Source organism: Varroa destructor, unplaced genomic scaffold (assembly GCF_002443255.2).
Source record: "Varroa destructor unplaced genomic scaffold, Vdes_3.0 BEIS01000004.1, whole genome shotgun sequence".
NCBI classification, from domain to species: Eukaryota; Metazoa; Arthropoda; class Arachnida; order Mesostigmata; family Varroidae; genus Varroa; species Varroa destructor.
In genome coordinates, this window is record NW_019211457.1 from 43,588,997 (window position 1) to 43,602,658 (window position 13,662).

General features: G+C 41.3%; 1 protein-coding gene across 26 annotated transcripts in view; it reads right to left on the reverse strand.

Annotated features, from left to right (window-relative positions):
- mAChR-A (muscarinic Acetylcholine Receptor, A-type) overlaps positions 1–13,662 on the reverse strand; it is a 272,404-nt gene that overhangs the window by 249,385 nt on the left and 9,357 nt on the right. For 18 of the 26 annotated variants that reach the window (XR_015326113.1, XR_015326115.1, XR_015326114.1 and 15 more), the window contains exon 3: positions 12,167–12,908. The exons of the other annotated variants lie outside the window; for them this stretch is intronic. The gene's annotated coding sequence lies outside the window, so the exon portion shown is untranslated. The remainder of the gene's footprint in view (positions 1–12,166; positions 12,909–13,662) is intronic. 26 annotated transcript variants of the gene reach the window in all.

Below are 13,662 nucleotides of genomic sequence, written 5' to 3' on the forward strand. Positions count from 1 at the left end.
GAAGCTTTTAAGACGAATTTCAGGAAGCGGGAGCGGAAAGAATGCTTCGAGTTAATAGGATGGAGCAATTTAACAGGTATCTTGTCACTGGCATTGCTATGCATGGATTTCACCACAGACTTTGCAGAATACCAGGTTTCCATGAGTCTGGCGATAAATGTAGGTGATTTAGATGCGGAGGAAATTGTGATATATATCGTGCCGCTTATTGCCCCCTAATATCATCTCTAGGATCTCGAATTAGTTTTATAGACTCAACGAGATTCGTACAATCCATTTCAAATGGTTCTATATACTTACTTTGGTATTAAGAAACTGTGTTGTTAATTTGTGTGTTTTTGACTACTATCAGCAAAAATTAATGAATAAAATGTGATTGATTGACTGACTTACTTAAAGAAAAATACGAGTCCTATTTATAAAAATCAAATCCATTTAACTTTTCCCTGCCCACATATTACGGAAATAACTTTATAGTTCATTGTCTCAATCAACTTCTGGCATCATTTGAAGTAATTATGCCATGTTATAGCAAATACTAAAGTCTAGTGGTTTGATCTCCTTACGCTGTGGCTTACGAAGGACTACAAATCAGCAGAACTGCCTATAGAGCTGAGTCACAGATCAATTTTGTTGTGTACTATTGAGCCTAAATTTCAAGGTTATTGTGTGACCTTTCTTGTGCGCCCGAATAAAGAAGTTCGAGAGCTTCATGCATATGGTCAACAACATGGCGTTATTAAAAAAAAAAAACGATCCAGCTTAGGACAATTTAATTCCAATATTTACGTCTACTTTTAATATTTATATCTACAAATGGTTGTAAGGGTAGGACGATACTACTCAACTATACGAAAACGTGAATTAACTAGTTGTGGTTTAAAAAAAGGACATTTGTGTTGTAGGCCTCCGACATATCATTTTATCGTCACGATCTTTATGTTTCTTTCCAGATAAATTGGTATACTTAACCAAAGAAGCTCGTCCGCTTTCTCTGTTATAATGTACGCAACTAATTTTCAAGGTCTGATCATCGTTATAAATCTCAGTGTAGATTCTATTTTTTAAGATCAACTGCCACTTCATCCCACTTCAACTAAACAAAAACACCACCAGCAGACAAACGTGATCGTTCTTCATTCAATCCGTCGCAACTGTGACCCCACGCAAGCCCGTTAATGCTACTAACACGTAGCTTTACTACTGGCTTACCGACAGTTTAACGGCATGAAACTGATGTTAAAATGTTTTTTGCTTCGCACCTTGGCGTCAATCAAGAGAAACTGTGGACTCGAAACGCGTCGGTAGAGCTGTGAAAAGAAAAATCGTATCGTGGCAGAGTCGTTTATTGTCTTTGGATAATCTTTAACGTTACGGTATTTATATATCGTATCTTTGTTCTGTACATTCCGTTTTGAGAGTTAGGTCTCACAATTAACTGGTGATAACTGCTACTTTCATTAGTGTGTTTCTAAAGGCACGAAAACAGCCCAACTACATATAGTCCGGTCTTTCCACTTTATCACTTAAACGGACCCAAATTTGACTCCCGCTCCAAACGTTTTGGGTGTAACCTTTTTTCTTTATGGAGACGCTGTAGTACAGTGAGGGATAAGGGTCTACAATGTAATATGCAACAGCATATACGGCAAAGCGTGCTGTTCGTATAAGCATTTACGCAAATAAATATAGAATCGTTTATTTATTATGTTCTTGCTCTCGTATGTCGGCAACAAGAGCCAGTCAATCGATGTATCGAAGAGGTTTTTATAACGGTACTGCTAGGATATACCATATGGGCCGTATCTAAAGTATGAGAGGCCGATTCATAGGATCCAAACCATAAAAAAGACGAGCCAAAACTCAAACAGAACTACAACACAGTATCGTCCTTCAGTGGTGGCAATTTCACCCACCTCACCCTGTTTGCAGGCCGAGTCCATTATTTTCCTGTAAAAGCTTGTTGAAAATTAATCTAGGCTAAAATGTATCGTCAACAAAAGAAAACAACGCTCAATCGACGACGACCACGGTGGTAAGAGGCCGGTAAAATAGCTCATTATTTTATAATTACCCTTCATTGGTACACTAACTCGTTTTATGGATGACTCTGCACCACTGCCGATTGCCAAGCTGAACTTCATAGAGAAGTACAGCGAGAAGCATCAAAGGCTCCCCAAATCGGCTAAAGAAGATTGGCGCTGTTCTCGAAAAATCGATAAGGTGTTCTATCAAGAAGCTTTCGAGTACGTTTTACATTTTATGTTCATTCTGTTGTCTGGTTGTAGCACTTCGAGTAGTGAAATGTTGCAGGGCTTAGTTACTGAAGCTGTCAGATAGGGTGCAATCTAGTACCACCTATAAAAATACAGTAAAACTTCGTTACTATATGTATGTTACTGTAAAACTATGTTCCTTAGCCAACCCAAAAAAAAGGAACCGTTTAAGGGTGAACTGACGAGATCTATTTGGAACGTCAGCAGCTCGACTCCAGTATAACTTTTCACATAAAGCCTGTTCTTTAGGCGATCTCTCCCCAAAAGGTAAGCTTTTGAAACGGTACAAGACAAGCGTTAGTGAAAACGTAGATTTAGGGAAAGGTATTTTATTGTCCTTGCCCTCCTCGTTTCCCTCATTCCCTAAGAGTTAATTTGTGCTTAGTTAGTTAGCTAGCACTATCGAGCAATCTGGACTTCAGCACTCAGAAACATTCAATCTTCAATGCTTCAATCCTTCTAAATTGATTATAATCAATAAATAATGATAGAAACTAATGTTAATTTGTCACTGCTAACTATTTATTGTGCGTGTTCATGGTTAGTACTCAACGAATATTTGTTCTACACCTTTCGACCCGATATTTTCATATTGGGTTTAGTTTTTGCGACCGTTGGTGCTACTTGATCCTTACAAAAAAATACAGACTTCTTTCGTATTTATTCGCGTATACTTTTGCAGCTTTTTCGCGCCTCTTTTTTGTGCTGGTGATAGAATCGAGCATGAAGCCGAGCGGCGTCGGCGGGCCCCCTATCGAACGGGCCCAACCGGTTTATCTTTGTCGAGGCTGCCAATTTTTTTCAATAGTGGAAAGGGCATAGCGTCGTTTCGTTTGGTTCCCTTTCCCTCTCCTTATATATATCAGCTTGAATCTACCGCACGATTCATACAGACATACGCGGTCACGATTGTTCAGTATTTATTCCCGCACAGTCTTAGCCGGCTTTCATACGCGTCCACAATACTCACCATCAACATGCAAGTCAATGGAATCGCTTTGCCAGGTGGCAAATTCAATACTTTTGCGTTGTTATTAGTATCCCGAAGGGGAACTGAGGTGAAGGTCAGAAGGTTGAGACGGAGCCTTATGTTAAAAAGAATCACTGTTGTGTTATTCACTGTTGTTGTTGTTGTTGTTGTTGTTACGTAACTCGGTACTGCCACTGATGGTAGCCTATTGCGGATAAAAAAAAATAACTGTTGCCAACTACGCCATCTTTAAGGTTAAAATGTTGCTCCGGAATCACTAGCTTATTACATACCTGAGATCTTTTTTCCACCCTAGCCAACTTGCCATTAAATCCTATCGTTTCAGTACTTGATTAGCAGGTGGTTGATGAAAGATTCTCTGAATTACATCTACTGACACTGCTGTCAAGGGATATTTTTACTACTTTCTATATATATTAACATATAGACGAATATCTAGATGTATGGCTTCGCTTCATGCAGCTAATCCCATATAGGAACCCTACATATATCTACTGTACGTTGGCGTGCAAACATCATGTTGTTGCTGACGGTATCTGTTTCGCAAACGTTAGCAGCCCAATGCGATGGTGATAACATAACTAGGGTCAATTTCGTCAAGTAAGGATACATCTCGCAACGCCGGCTCTCCTTCGTCTATGACTTTCTTTTTTTGTTTTTTTTTTTACTAAATTAGACAACAACGACACCAGCAACAAACATTGTTCAGTGTACAGTATATGCAGAGGAGTTCTGCGCAATCTCTCCCTGAGCAGTAGGTAGAAAATGATGAGCTGGTTCTCATCATTTTCTATCTGCTGCTAGTAACCTTAGAGCCTCAAAGGTAGTAGAGCTTGCGGCGTATTTGTACAAAAACAAAGGCGACCATTGTCCGTTTTCGGTTTCTGCTTTGTCAGTTTGCCTTGCTGCGCTTCATCGCAGTAGGTCCATCATCCAGCTTTTCTTCGAGTAAGACGATATCCAGCCTATGTCAATCGACTGAACGACCGCCGACCATCTAAAGCCCATCGGTCCGTTGCTGTCGGCGAGTGTCACTCAAGAGTCGCTTCCATATAGTTCTTGCTTTAGCCCTCCACACGCAGCCTAACAGGACCACTCTCGTAGCATCACACCTTCGCACTCTGCACGGTTCCTATGTTTCTCGCCGTTGGCCACGACCTTCTTCCTCGGCCATTGCCGTCGGCTGACGATTCCTGACCCCCTTTCCTTTGATTCCTATTTGCCTGGACGAAGGCGAAACGTTATCTCTCGACATCGCAAGCGTTCAGATTTCTGCAGTCTCTTTCGATCTTTAATCTACGTTTCTTCCTTTGCTCCCCATTTAGCACCTATTTCTCCGTACTTCGTACCCATTCATGGTTTTCGTTGGTGATTGACTTTGAAAATGATTATTACAGTAGGCTGAAATTGCTAGCCTGACAACGTTGTAGGAATGGAAACAGAGCCGATGGTTTGGCTTCTTCTTCTCGGGTACAGCTTCCCCACGGCTCTCTCGTCCTTTATCCTCGCACTTCCCGCGATCGCCTTTTGTCCTATCACGGGTCTTGCCAAATCGAGTTTGGTTAGCTGTCGTTGAACCCAGTGAGTGTAACGTCCGTCGTCGCGGCAGCCGCGCCCATTTCTCCAACGAAACCACTACGACGATGACAACATCTTCGCCACTGTACAGTAACGGGCCGCCCCCAGCCATCTTCGCCGTTGCCTACGCGAACGATTTCTGCCTGGTGCTCCAGACCGCGATCACGGCCATAGTAAATGAGGCGATGCAGAGGAGGAAGGCCGATCCGGAGGGTTGGAGTTGGGAGCTGCTGGCATTGTGGCCGGCCCCAAATTATCTCCTCTTTCCTTGACAACGAGCTAACACTAGTTAGTGAAACTGAAAAAAACGTATTCTTCGCAATTCCAATCACATGCACCCTCAAGTGACGAGATAACGACAAGCCAACGAACGTATCGAACGGTGGCAAGGCTGCGAGCCGTCTAGAGGCCAGATGGTGTTATATTAAAAGTGTCAAAGTCGACTCCCAGTACGGGGAACTTAGATTGGTGTAATGTATTTTATGTATCTATTTTCGATTGAAAATAGATGCTAGACAGCGTAACTAAAGAGTAAGTCGTTTATAGGGGTTAGATCAAATAGAGCCGCGATGAAATGGGTCAGGAAGACGGTGCTTATCTTTTTTAGCATGGTAGTAAATGATCAGCCTACCCTAATGAATATGATTAGAGGGATTAAAAACAAAAACACTAACAAACCGGATCAATGGAATGAGAGAATTGCCGGTGCTAGATACGCAGCTGGGTGTTGTTAGGTTACGATGTGATGATTGTTATCATTCAATAATCGATTTAGTTTTGGTCTGCCACACATAACTCTATCTTGTCTAGTGGCTGGTAAATTTACCATTAAGATGTGAATAGCTTGCATCCTGACGGTGAGCGAAGACGAGCTCAGTATTCCAACATGATTGCTGAGGGCAACATTGCTTTCAACATTACATTTACATGCCAGGCTTCGTTAATTGTTGAAATGCTCTAAGCACGCAAATACTTGTAAATGATTACGTAAATCGTGATAATGAGGGTCAAAATGCGCCTATTCATTAAGCTTGTGCAGGCGGTCTCAGTATAATGACGAATAGTTAAAAATGTCTCGTCTGTTAATAAAGGGGCCTTTAAGGATCTCTAGAGATATACGCATATATCTTGCTTGGAAACGATAAACGTTACACGCCTTATAGTTTTGCGTTCTTTGTGTTGTTAGTTCAGCTGGACTCGATGGTCCTTTCGTGCGCAGTCACTGCATAGGTATGACAAAATGATACGGAATGATACCCAATCAAAAGTTAATAAGGTTTCTGATTTTAGTCGGTCGTAAAATACTAGCCGCCATACAATACATAAATACGTAATGAAGTTCCATCTAGATTTCATGAATGCACGTGGATCTGACGTATGTATGCATGTACAGCAGGGACTATTCACGACCGTTATATTTTCATACTCCATGACAACGAAAATTTCATCTTGGTAAAGAACAAAATTGTCGATAGATGTTTGAGTGTTATTTTCTAGCTAGCCACTTATGGGAGTGAACAGTTTTGGTGGGTGTTCCCACTCAACGGTAACGGGTGCAGAATTCGCTACCATGGTATCGTTGCAGTATTTGGTGATACGGAGCATTTCAAAATAAAGAGAATTCAGAAGGTAACCCTTATAATTAAATTTCAAATACGATAGCGGTTCGAGTATAGCGTTCTGGTGTAAAGGAAGTGTAGCGTAATTAGGTAAGCCCCAGCCCTATGCATACTTGTTTAGGGTGACCTCATCAAGGATAAGGGCGTATGACCGGAACTACGCGTCAAATGAGTAGAAAACATAAAATCGATTTATTGCGGTTATTAATAATAGTATACTTTAGTAAACAATTCACTTCACTTATGGAATTGGCTGAAGCTTGCGCGGATAGAAGTTTACAAGACAAGCTCGAACCTCAGAATTTAACTTTAAGATTTCTGTAAGTTATTGACTGATGAGACTAAAACGTACTGCGTTCAATCAAGTCAAATTTAAGTAAAATATACAAAAAAAAAAGGAAAACTAATGGAGTGAGTGGTATAAAAGATTATAAGAGATATAATAACAAACAAATTTTTCTAATAATAAAAAATATGATTACTTTCCTATCATTTCTACTGTGGAAATCAGGAATATTCCATTCAGCCGGAGCAACCACCGGAATGATTTTGTCCCAGGCCTATAAATTAAAAATGCCTGAATACTAATTGTACGCGGTAATATTTTCGTTGTCGCAGCAACTAGACAAGGACAATATGTAAGGTATATAATTGTATCTAGTATCACGCCTCCGTAGCTCTGATCTGTTATATTATGAATCAAATTCTATTTTAATCGGGTGACGAGACAGACTCGGGTTATATTTTCGGTTCAGATAAGAGACATATACACACGCATCTATATATATACGTACGTATACATGGCAGTGTTTATATAGCTTATTTTTGTTAATTTTAAGAAAAAATGAACTTATACGCCTAGGCGGAACAACTATTTTGCTTGGATCTTTACAGATACAAAAAGACCAATTACTGTAAAATGCTCGTTGGAAAATAGTGTTATCCGTATTACTTATACTAAATAGGGTTAAAAATCGATATAGCAATTGTTAAGTGTGTCCATAAGGCAACGAAACGATTTTAGGTCATAAGGGAACGCTGATCGACACAATAAGGCCACAATTGAGGACAATATTTTGTGCATACCTATCAATAGATTTCGCTTCAAATATTTTTCATATGAAAGCTTGATAGCACTAGCTAGTTGATCTATCTCGTAGACTAGTCTCTTAAACATGGAGGTCTACTTCGTCATTCCATTGTCTGCTAAGATCGAAGCCACAGAAGATCACATTGGATAGAGCAGCGACAATCAACAGACATAGATAGGCAAACAAATGTTCAAGTAGTCCTAAACCGTTTCGTATAAATTCTGGCTGCTTAAAATACGTGCAACGGCCTTAATAGGGAAGGAACAGAATAGATTCAGGTTCTTAAAGGCAAGCCATGACCTTTCATTAATGATAAGTTTCAGTATTATAATGCACACTCAAGCTATACGAAGCGGCAAACTTTGAGTAGGTTGCAGATCTCAGATTTCGTGGTAAACGGCGTCATGTTTACCTAGACGCATTCGTTTGAACATGTCTAATAATAACATGGAATAATTTGCAACCTTACAAAATGTACCTTTTTATAGTTCAATACCAAAGGATAAATATCTGTTCAGACCAGGTACTCATACCCTTAGATAATTTTCACCTTTAATAAGTTAGGAAGTGCCAAAAATATATGTATTTAATCAAGCAAATATAACAGTACTGTTAACTGTGAAGGTCTGGCGAACTTCTCGCAGACGCAACGATCGGAGAGCAGAGTACTGTGAAAACAGCTCCTTCAACGACATCAGAATAAGCCCATTGGTACATAGATTGTACCTGTGTCCCTGTATAATTAGTCCCAAAGCCCTCTGAGCCAATGCTCAACTGTGGCTAAATATCTAAACCTATTTAATCTGCATAATGAAATGAATGGGTTAAAATTGCTACTCATCGCTGGTACTACCAATTACCTCTGTGGATCGTACGCGTAATTGGCAGTTCTCGAACTGGATGTACGAGGTAACTGGTGCTAGCATTTGATCATTCTACGGTGAAAGAAGTGTTATATATATATATATATATATATATATATATATATGGGTATCTATTAAGCTGCTATAAGCGAATTCGGTGGATTTTGAAGTCGAATAACCTTTGAACCAGTCAGAAATTATTTTAATATGTGTTATATATACTCTTTTCTATTTCTACACACGTGTTTCAGCGCTTTTGGACAATAATCCACCTGCCTTTCCTATTTCCATATGTGATTTCCCCATCTATGGCTTCCCGAAACGGGTCGATATGCTTGTCCACCAATTTTTCTATGGGGCATAGAAAGGCCCGTAGCGACACGGATTTAGGTTAGCAGAATAAGCAGGTTGAGTCATATATGAGTAATATTCTTTTGCGCAATCCATAAAGTAAGTGACGCATAGTAGTATCTGCTAGCAAATTCGATTGCTTTCTTGGCGACGCCGTTCTCTTGCCTAGTTTCCCTCCGCCTGGCAATAGAGATCGAGCAATGGAAGGTTTTTGTTAACTAAAGTTGCACGTCAAATACGTCACGTGCCAATCCTACTATCCTGGAACGGTTCGGAGAAACTCATTTTATTATTCAGCTTCAGTACATTCAGTGTTTAGGTTATAGCTCTCTAACACGTTACATATGAAGAGTCAGTCTTGCCCGACAAAGATCGTAGCCTTTAACTTTCGTGAGAAGCTTCTTCGATAGCGCAATGCATCCTCGTCCTTCGAGTGCTGCGTCTGGTCACTTTCTCCCTAATCAATCTCCGTCCTTAAAATGCTTGCACAATTTACGTACTGTGTCTAACGTCTTCATCGATCTCCGATGAATTTCTGCACCGCTAAAACCTTCGAGGTGCGAAAACTGAAGAGCTGATCCTCAAGGCTAAAGGATGTTTTTCCTCCGGAAGCCGTTTCCCCTAAAGTAAACTCAGCCAACTTTCGTTTCGCCAACATCTCCAGAAAATTAGAGTATTTCTCAGCCTATTTTATTTGCTAACGGCGCGTACTTAACAAGCTATTCAATGTCGAGGTCTGCCGGGTTCGCTTGTAACAGCCTAACAGTATACGGTATTTTGTTACGATAATCTATGAATTGATATAGTACGTAGTTTTTACAAGAATTTTTTTTCGGGTCGTTATTAGTGTCTGTACGTTTAGCTCAATTTAAAGGATATGTGTTCGTCAACGTCTAATACGTCGCGTTTTTTTTATGGCCAACACCCCATGTTTGGTGTTGTTTCGTAAGCAAAGTATACATAAAATCGCTCAACTGTAGGCAAATCCACAGTGACCACCCAGATACATTTATCCGGTACAATATAATTTTGTGGAGTTAATAACATCCATTGAAACACAGAGTGCACAATAACTCATGCTGCTTTATAGAACCTGGCAGTTCAGCAGCCTTAAAAGGCAGCTTTAATGTTCCGTACAGCTTATACATATATATATATATATATATATATATAAATCTTTGTTCCTGTGTTATCAAATAATAATACAAAATACTCTACCGTATTATCGAGCGACATAGCTGCCTATTGGACTGGATATTTTAGCAACAACAGCATAGGAAGGGGTCCTCTCCTTCACAAGCATTTATAAACGTGAGGTACGTGCGCTTAGTACGGTATATGGCCACGTTGTTATCACCAGTAACTACCTACACATTTATATTCAACGGAACAATGTTCTTGTGTTTACAGCAGCTCACTATACGTACGAACTGGCCTTTGCGCCACGGCACTCTTTTTACAGGCAACAGGTTAGTTGAAGTTACCAACCCATTTGCCCGTAGCTGCAATTTAACCTGCTTTTGTCCCTTGTCGTGTGCTCTTGAGCATTTTCCCGGCGGTCGTGAAACAATATTAGGTTAGAGTAGGAAGATGTCGTCCTTCCGTGATGATCCCACGCACATGTACACGACCCGTATTTTCCTCTAGTCCAGACTTAGCACCGTTAGTCGAGCCGTAGAGCGCAAAGCCTCTAAACAAAATCGCCCTCTACATGTTACCACACATGTGCTTGTGTAGCAAGCAACAGTTGGTAAGCCTAGTTTCGAGAGGTTACGAGTTCCCTTTTTTTGGTTAGATTGTTCCTTCATTTACACACTTACGTTCGCAGTGGCTCGGTCCTGGTGCCTGAACAACTTGTAACGATGTTTGTTTCCGGGCGAAACGCAAAGCCATCCTAAATCTCCTCTTTCAGCGTCGGTCCACATCTTTTTCAGCTCCGGGGGGTCAGTGCGGCTTTTCCAGCTGTTTTCATTGCTTAAGCAGATGTAGGGGCATGCTAAGCTATATACTTCCTGAGCACAAAAAGAACATCTGCCTGGTGGAAAACGCCGCTGCACGCCGTAAATGCAACTATGCATGAAAAGACCTTATGCGAACCTGACAGCTTTTAGGATCGCGCAGCAACCTGTCGAGTCGGTGGAGCTTCGTAGCGACAGGGGGATATCAAAATAGAAGGGGCTCTGGGAGCTAAATTCTGCTAATGCACTATATTGTCGGCGCGTCGCGTTTGGAGATTCTCGACAAGAAGGCTCAAAACGAGATGAAAAGTGCAGGACTTCATTGCCTCCAGCTCTTTTGGGTGACAGATAAACTGTTAGTAGATGTCGCATGTTCTACAAACTAGAAAAATGAATTGAAGCAATGTATTTTAGAACAAGCTTGCAAACGTCTCGAAATGTGTTCTGGGTGGTAATAGGTTTTAGCAGGTAGTTTGCTGTTCGGGGTTTTACCTATTTCATCCTATCCATCGTTATTTCCACTTACATAGTATGTCATTGGGTGTCCTTATGTCAAAATATGTTCTTATTTTCTAATTATTTATCTTCTAGTTTAGCTATGGGAAATCACTGCTTTGCATGCTTGCAGGATGCCCAATTTCTGTTTAAAATTTTATTCCTATCAACCTTACACCCCCTATCTGTTCTGTAGTACGTCTTTCTGATCTTTTTCCTTTTGAGTTTATTTCCTTCTTTTGATACAGCAGTGTCATCCGGGTGTTGCCGTGGTTGTTACCGTTTCAGCTGCTACGACTTTCACGCTGTCGTTGGCAGAATGTATCTTTTACAGCGCTCACCACTTCTTTTTTTGGCGCAGACAGAAGGCAAAGACAGGGAGTCCTGCTGAAGAATCGACGCGCAGAAACGACGGCTACCACTACCCAACGTTAGTTGTGGGATTCCAAACAAAAACAAGTGGCCTATGAGCAGTGGCGATATAAATTTCTCAGTGTCGAGGGGTTTTGTACGGCGTATGAATACTGGTGTTAGGGCAAAATTTTTTTCTCAATGCACTTTGTTATTGTTTTGGGATGGATATACACACACACAGATATATATATATATAAGTAACACTACGATTCCTTCGTATATTTGTGAGCCGCAGGAATGAAAGTAAAGGCAAAATGTCATTTTAAGCAATACACCCCCCAACATTCTTTTATCAGAACTTACGTAGTAGTTCGTAGTATCGTGATTCGTTAAACAAAGAAGTGCTTCCGTTTTGTATTTCCACAACAAGCCAGTGAAGGATTGTTAACGATAGTAACGGATCTTATTCTACCTCCACATCCCAGCCGCGTTTGATCTAATCGCGCGCGAAAATTGCTTATGTTCTCTGACAACACTAAAGGTCCGTCTCAATAAGAGGGACTATAAGAGCCCGAAGTGCTTGAACTTACCTAAGCCTCCGCATGGATGGCGATTTCCGGTTCGGTCCGTCCAGCTTCAACTTGTGACGTTTACCTATCCCGTCACTCCAGCTACCCAGTCATTCTAACGAAGTCAAGCTGCTGCCATTCCGTTCGACGAACGACAAGAGGAACTCGACCCCTATTCGTATCTCCGAATGTGTAATACCGGCACAATCACCGGCTACACCTTACGCACATACAAATTCCTTACCTCTCTGTCTTACAAGCATTCCGCTGAATGTTATCATTCACCAGAAGATGGATAAGAAGCGAGTGTAGCAGAGCAGTACAGACAATTTGTTCTGCTTCCTTACCGAACAAGCATGTGATAAGTTCTCTAGTCCACCACGTCTTCTCGGCAATGCCGCCATGCTGTGCGTGTATATATAAAAAGACTTTCAGCTCGCACCTCACATTCTTGAAAACCCTTTTTACACAGCTTTTTTTTTTCGGACTTGGCCTCCTTGCTTGCCGGCCTGCTCTTCCTGTAATAAAAGGTCTGTCGTCCGTCCTCCTCTCCGTCGCTGTCCTCGACTACAGACCGGCGGAGACGAACTCCACTTGAGAGGCGCCCAGTAACGCTGAGTCAGAGGAAGTTTTTCGCGCCTTCACGGGATAAGGACCACTTCTGGTGGTTCCACTCCAGCGAGTGTGATTAGCACCGTTGCTGTGCCTTCGACGGCCGTGATAACAGCGCACCAAGGAACGCGCTTAGAAGTGAATAAGGCGCCTGAAAAAAGGCGTAAAGGAAACAAGAAGGATAAAGGCGATAGCGGCGCAGGTAGCGATACGTTTTAGCGAGAATCCTCGTGAACTACACGATGGAAAGAGAAAGCGCTATGAAAGGGCAATTGCTACGAGCAATAGATACGCCCCTGGCAGTCTTAGCATAGATCCCGGGCAGAAAAAGTGACAGAGCACCTGGCATACCAACACACGTACGAAAGGGAGTGTAGGTGCGTTGGGACTGTTTTTGACGGCCGCTGACGTTACTGCTGTTGCTCCAGTTAGTGGATCACAAGCAAGCAGGTAGTTTTAACGAAAGGATAGCCCCCACAGAGTAAAAAGGGATTGACGCAGCTAACAACAAAGACACAAAGCACTCGCTGTATGACCAGGGGCTATCGATTAGATCAGTTTCAGCTGAGAAGTTCTTTGCGGCAAGTTTGAAGATGTTCAAAGGTCATATTCGAGTTTGCTTTATTGGGTGTGTTATACAAAATGGCTTTAAATATTACAAACGGGAAAAACAGAGACGCACACCTGCTATCGAAATAGCTATGAATTCGCTTGGCTCATAGTGTACAGCCATACCCTAGCGGGCGTTGGCAAAGGTAATTGTTTAATTGTAAAGCAAGTTTCAAAGGCAGCCTCTAATTGTCATAGTTACTAGAACTTCCGTTAGTCTACCTAAACCTCTCACCAGTATAACAAATTCAGTGGAAAATAATGACGAATGCGAAACATATAATATAAAAAACATC